Genomic DNA, 7,549 nt, shown 5'->3' on the forward strand with positions numbered 1-7,549 from the left:
TCTCATATCATTTAGAGGAGCAGTTCATGCAGTGTTGTCACCAGATTAGTCACATCAGTAGCACCTGGAAAATTATGAGACATACAAATTCATAGGCCCTGCCTCAGACTTACTGAATCAGAACGTTTGAGTTGGAGCCAAGCAGTCTGCATTTCAGTGAGGCCTGTAGGTCCTATCGATCATGTTCAACTTTGGAAGCCACTTTGAAGGAGAACTAAGGTGAGGGTTGGGCTAGGACATGTGTGTAGGTCACCAGCACAAGGAACACCTCCTGTGGTGGGAAAAGCCACATTGTGAGTGTTCTGAAAGAGCAGGAAGCATCTCCATGGATCACGGTCCAGAGTCTTGTACCATGGACAGCGCCTGGATTCCTCTAAGTCCGTGCCTTGGGAAGCTTGATCTTTTCTCTGCTCCTAAATTCCAGATGCAGACTGAGAGTCTCAGGCCATGTCTGTCATTTCCACAAAGAGCCACCAGAGCCAGCTTCCCACAGAACTCCCTGCTCTATTTTGCTATGTTTGGTCACAGCATGAAAAATTGTCAACTTAGGGTTGATGATGTCTTTGAAAGAAGATGTTTAATTTAATTAGTTTATTAATTAATTTCAGACATTTTATTATGTTAACATAAAATGAGAGAGAAAGAGTTCTGAAGATAAATATTTTAACTTACCTAATTCCTAATATATACTTGATTTCTCAAGCTAGTGGCTTGGACTCTAACTAGCCAATTATTGCCCCTAAATTTCTATCAAATGATTTAGAGAAACTAGTGCTAATGCCATTTAAGTCAAGCTATTTCCTTATTTGTCACTTTAGGAAACTGCTGACATCCCCACTGATGTAAGTCAGTATTACTGTAAAAAATTCATAACATTAAGTAAAGGGGTTTTTCTTGTCTTTGTCTAATACGTGCTTTGTTTTCTTATAGAAAATCGAGCTAAGGAAGAACAGGTCTATCTCCAATAGCTGGTAATTTCTCATACAATTTATTACTTCAAGTGAAATAGTATGTTTTACAGTTCTTTTTCTCCCACATGATCACTGCTTGAATCTTCTCAATGAAATAGTTCACAACAGATTTATGTTAAAAATTACTTTTTCTATTGTTGTTACTGTGATATGTAGATATTATAGTAACAAACAAACCTTTTAAGGAGAATGAACAAGTATCCCATTAAATTTGAAAGAGTTACAAGCCTCAAGGAGAGGGTTCTTAAGTTTAAGTGATTTAAGTAAGATACTAGCATAGTCCAGTGCACTTAATTGCTTCCTGAACTCCTCTTTGAAGTAGCAAAAAACTGGTATGTTAAGGCAAAAAGTGGGTATGTGCCATGGTGAGTGCTATGTATGTGTAAGACTGATGAATCACAGACCTGTACCCCTGAAACAAATAATACAGTATATGTCAATTTTAAAAGAAGGAAAACAAGGGGAAAAGGTCCTTAGCTGCTATTATCCCACCTGTACGAAATCTGGTAACCCATCTCTAGAGTTGATGATGTATGAAGTATTTAATTGAATCCCTGAAACACCAAAATAAGAACCAAAGGTACCCAATACTACTGCATTTATACAGATAGGAAAAATAGGCTCTAAATCCATTTGAAGAGGAGCTGCTTCTTTTTGAGCATTTAAAAACAAGATCTCTGAAATGAAGCTATTTTTAAGAACATTCTAAATGCTCTAGTAGTCATTCTAGATATTTCTACTGATATTCTCTCTTGTAACATCTTTATCATAATTCATAATCATGTGTCCACCCAACACTCACCTGCATGCAATTCTAAAGGTACATTATATTTTGTGACTTTAACACATTGATTTTCTAATCGTCAGTATGAACTAAACATTTCCAACACTTAAGATGCTGTGTTAAGTGATTTCATCTTTAATTTCTGCAGGCGTATGTAGTCAAGCATCCATAACCAAATCAAAGTAGGATTTATTCAGCTAAACTTAGGTGACATGTATTATATAAACCTTTCTACATGTATCAAGTCACCAAAGGGTCGCTTCAACTCTAAAGTGTCTGTGACATTCTTAGAGTCAAGGGACCAGCTGAGGCTATGGGAATAGAAGCTGAGCTGTGTCTGATTCCAGTCTGTAGCAGCCCTAATCAAGACGTGGAAAATGAAATGACAAACTTGGGTTTTTTTTAAATACTTTTCCACTTCCCTTCTTATATATTCTTTTCATTTTTTACATTCAGTTCTTTTCCTCTGGAAGCCTTAATTAGCTAGACTACATCTTTCTTCTGAAGTTCACTCTATGAGTGTAGACACTGTGATAGTGCATTTTATATTAAAAATGTCTATTGGTTGGCCAATTTCCCATCATTTAGAGTTCTTCTAGTTAAGGTTTTAATTCATTTGGTTTTGCTCAGTTATCCTCTGATAAAAGATTCCATTCTGATACTACATATTGATACTTTTTTTTTTTCATTTCAGAGAAAAATCAACCAGTTTTACCAGGAGTTGAACCTACCCCCAATATCTTCAGGCTTATAATCAATATCATATAGTCAGGAACCCATGGAATCAAATTAAGATAAATGACTATCATCTGTTTCCCCTTCTGGTAAGTTCTACATTTTGTTTGTTTCTTTTCTTGTGAAAGGAAAAAATAGTGAGAGAAAAAAATGTTTCAATCCCTTCAAATATACAAAGCAAAATAAAATTAAATATTATTTTTAGGTCAGAAATGAGGCCACAAAATATGTAGTCAAAATACTATAGATATAGCACTGTTTACAACGATTATATATCAGGATAAGTTGAGCAGTCCTAAGGGTTCATTTCTATGTCATTCTACTTGAATCTGACAGCTCTCTTTAAGAGAAGCAGAGAGAGACTTTCATCTCTATTTTACAAGTGAAACTGAAATTAAAGAAAGGAAATCTTTGGTTAACAGTCCGGTTAACATCTTTACTTTGATTTGTATATCATCTTTGGCTTAGAGGACCTTTCAAACACAGGAATAAGTGGCAGAGCAGAAAACTGAACATAGGAGTAGACATTTACTTGTAAACAAAATGAGATTTGGGTCAGAAGTCCTGGAATTGAGTCTCAGACTTGCCATGAACAAGCTATGAAACCCTAGGGTTATCACCTCCTTTCTGTGCTTCGTAGAGTGTGAATGACTTCTTAGGTCGCCAATGGAGGTTAAAGCCACAGCCACCAGCCATCATCAGGGGAAATAAGCTTTCATACTTTTGGTTTGAATGCTGCATCCTGACGGAACATCGTATATGTCAAAATGTTTTTTTCATCTCAAATAGAAATGCTTTGAAACTTTATCTATTATGTCCAGAATATGGCAAATTTGGGAAGCAAAGACTGTGGATTATGTAAATCTGAGCTATTAACCAACAAATAAAGTAGTGATCCTGTCAAAAACAGGATGGGAAATTCAGCTAATTTCAATGACCTTTTTTCTGGGTAACACAAGAAGATTATGTAAAGTCGTATGTCAATATCGTGAGCAATTAATCTATTTACATATGGGAAGAAGCTTAGTGATTTTATTTTAAATAAAAATAGCTATATACATATAATATATTAATACTATTATAATTATGATTTTACAGAGCAAATATAATCAACCTTTTAGGCTGTAAAGAGTGAGAAACTACACCAACTCCTCCTTTACCCTAAAATCTGTATCTCAGAAGATCACCACTTACCTAAAGGGGTTCAGAATCTTTACTGCTTCATTTGTTGCATATCTTAAATACATGTCCTGGCAGACTTTGGTGTTTTCTTAACATTAAAGCCTATTTAGCAGTCAAGCTAAGATAGAGAAGTGCATATGCTGTATACTCAATGCAGGAAAAGAAAAGGACAATTTAGTGAACAATTTTACACATGTGCAGCAACTCCTTCTCCCTAGACTTTACTAGTCCTAAACACCTTCTTCCTTATCATTTTATTCTGTAAGTGGCTTCAGGCATGCTTTCAAACAACAGTTTTGCTCAGCTAAAAAAGTCTGCAGTCTCCAGCAGGTGACTAATACACTAGTGCTTCTGTCACAGTTGGAATTTTATGTCAGTCATTTTTTTTTATTTTGTTGCATAAATTAACCCATTTATTATAGGCTAGCAATGTTTCAAACAGCAGCGCTTCTACTGGTCTTTCAACTCCTTCAGTCTTCTGATGACAGACTTTACTGTGACAGCAGAAGTGGTATTGTAGGTCCAGGCGCCACCAGCGATGGTTTTCATGCAGGAGTCACAATGCCAGATCCCCACAGCTCATCTTTTCATCTTGGTTTTGCCACAGAAGGAGCAAGTGTACTTGGCGTGCTGGCTTATCTCAATCTTCTTCACCATCTTCCTGAGGGAGACACCATAATGGGTCCCATATTTGCCCACGATTCTGATCTTCTTGATGCGTTTAGCCATGTCGCCTCAAGCTAGGTCTGAGCCCCAAGAGAACTAGGTCTGAGCCCTGAGAGCTTATGTCAGTCATTTATGTCAAGATAATGTTTTAATGTTCAAAGTTTCTCTTTGATAGAGAACACATGAACAATATTATAATCTCAGCATTTATCGTAAACCTACATATGTATTTCTTGTCTTGAGAAACACATAATTATGTTAAAATACTGCAGTGTTTCCACATATAGTACTACACATTACAAGATGTGGCAACCTTAATACCTACAATAGAACACTTAAACCAACATCTAAATATAACAAACACATTAAGTTAAAACAATGCAATTATTTGTGTATTACTATGATAGGACACCACAAGAATTTGGCAAGGAAGCCCAATTCAACTATGTTCCTCCTAAAGAGGGTAGATATCTCACATGCTGATTATTTCATTACACCATAAAATTGAAACTTTTCTGTTTATATAGGAAACAAAGTAGCACTCCACCAATGGGGTGAGAGGCTCTTCTGTGAAGACAACATGGCATCCAGAAGCAGATATTAAGGTCTATCAAGACTGTCTTGATTTTCTTTTGCATGCATGCATCAAGTTAGTTAAGGAATTACAGAAAATGAAAATAGAAAGTGTGTCAATGATCGGAAACATTTAGGGCAGCGGACTAACTCTATCTACTCAAAATTAGCAAGATTTGATTTGTGTACTACCTGACCTAGCAGAAATGTCCAATGCCATTGTTTTGCTATAGGTCACAATAATACTATGACTCCAGGAGTCACGGTGCCCTTCTCAATTTCATAAAATGGGTGAGAGGAATCCCAGCTGGCTAAGGACTTAAGTTTATACATTAAGTTCCAATTTCCAAGTATCTTCCTACCAATGGTGCATAAGGTAAATACCTAAAAAACCCCTCATCTACCTAAGGATTTGCCTTCTTTTGTTCCTCAATGTTTCATTTATGAAAAATAGCTGCATGGAAAAATAGCGTTTAAATGGATAAGTTAATGAAATGCATTATTTCTTTTTTCTTCTAAGGAATCTACATCTCCCAGAAGGTAAGTCAAAATTACTAAAGTTAAATCAATTTTTTTTTTAATTTATTTGAGAGACAGAGATCACAAGTAGGCAGAGAGGCAGGCGGGGTGAGGGGGCAATCTCCCCGCTGTGCAGACAGCCCAAGGCAAGGCTTGATTCCAGAACCCCAGGATCATGACCTGAGCCAAAGGCAGAGGCTTTAACCTACGGGCCACCCAGGCACCCCAAATTAAATCAAATTTTAAAATTACTTTTAAATTTCATAAGGTTATAAAATATGTTATTTACATTGCTTTAATAAATGCAAGACTCAGATGATTAACTAAATTCCTTGTTTCCAGTGAAGCAAAGGAGATCTTACATTTAGTGGTTTTGATTTTTACAAAATCCTAGACTTTTTCATTTATTGTGATTATATTTGTTTACCTAAGCAAATACTGGCCAAATATTTTTCCTGAAATTTACTCTCATAGAAGTTTTACATAAAAACTATCCAAACAGAGATTGGACTAAATACTTCTACATATAAACACCCACTTAAAGTACTTTGCAGTAGACAAACACAGGACCATTTAAAATGTTTCTTCAGGTGGCTCAGTGGGTTAAAGTCTCTGCCTTCTGCTCAGGTCATGATCCCAGGGTCCTGGGATTGAGCCCCACATCAGGCTCTCTGTTCACTCAGCAGGGAGCCTGCTTCCACCTCTCTCTCTCTGCCTGCCTCTCTGCCTACTTGTGATCTCTGTTTGTCAAATAAATAAATAAAATCTTTAAAAAAATATTTTAAAAAATTTTAAAAAATAAAATGTTTCTTCATATTGTAAGTAAATTAAACTTCTGTGTATATTTAGTTAAGAAATATGTTGATTAAGTACTATGTTCCTCACATGATTCTAGATCTTGGAAATGCAACGATAAATAAAAGAAGGATACAATACCCCATCTGGACCTCACATTGTAGTAAACCACTGATTGTATGTTTCCATGGTTGGGGAACCCAGATATAATTCAAACAATGAAATTGAATGCATTCTTCTTATTATTTTTATGGAACATGGGTTTTCTTGATGCATCCCAGGGGAAAATCTATAAAACTAAGAGAATGAGAATGTGCTTACTTTTCTTTTCTCTCTTTAAGAAGAAACCTCAAGGAAGATTGTTGATATGGTAAGATATTTTTATTTATATCCCACTATATCTGTTTTAAAATATTAATGAGAAGAGGCATACTTGCAAATTTTGTCCATTGAGAGAAAAGATCATTTAATTGTATAAAAATATAATTTTTATTTGACCCCTTGATTGTATTTCCTACAATTGTTCTTCTTTCTCTCAATCAAGACATTTTTATTTAAATCTAATTATGTTTTCGATATTGCACACCGCTTTTAAAAATGAGACTGATTTTACAATTTTCTGAAAGATAAATTTTTCCTTATATGATTCCTTATTTTAGTCTGCCATATTAATGATCCTGTCGATAATATCAAATTTTATCCTACTACTGCTAGTCAAAAGAAAAAAAGGCAATGCAGCAGATTCCATTCCTGGATTTCAGATTTTGATTAGTTTTATTCATCATTTTAATTTCTAGAAGACACTTTCGCAGCTTACTCTATAAGTGATACTTGCCTTTAAGGTCAAGAAGACAACTGCTCCATCTAGGACAGCACATTCTCCCAGCTCTCGTGCTATTTAACGGCAATTTAGAAGCCGCTAATATTTAACAAAGTCACATCAAAATACACAACAAGGGGCACCTGGGTGGCTCAGTGGGTTAAGCCTCTGCCTTCAGCTCAGGTCATGATCTCAGGGTCCTGGGATCGAGCCCCGCATCGGGCTCTCTTCTCAGCAGGGAGCCTGCTTCCCCCTCTCTCTCTGCCTGCTGCTCTGCTTACTTGTGATCTCTCTCTCTGTCAAGTGAATAAATAAAATCTTTAAAAAAAAATACATAACAAAAGTAAAGAAAAACTGTGTAATACATATGTTCAACTCAAAGTTAGTGAGGGTTATAGATTAACCACCACTTCATGAATATTAACCATTCCGTTGCATATTCTTGGATAATGCCCTTCTTTACTCTCTTTGGAAACCTCATTAAAAAAAAATAGCCTCATATGT

General features: G+C 35.8%; 1 pseudogene; it reads right to left on the reverse strand.

The window, feature by feature from the left end:
- Nucleotides 1-4,086: 4,086 nt before the first annotated feature.
- Nucleotides 4,087-4,401, reverse strand: LOC116863461 (annotated as a pseudogene).
- Nucleotides 4,402-7,549: the final 3,148 nt, after the last annotated feature.

The sequence above is a fragment of the Lontra canadensis genome, unplaced genomic scaffold, assembly GCF_010015895.1.
Source record: "Lontra canadensis isolate GAN:19392208 unplaced genomic scaffold, GSC_riverotter_1.0 scaffold1272, whole genome shotgun sequence".
Classification (NCBI taxonomy): domain Eukaryota; kingdom Metazoa; phylum Chordata; class Mammalia; order Carnivora; family Mustelidae; genus Lontra; species Lontra canadensis.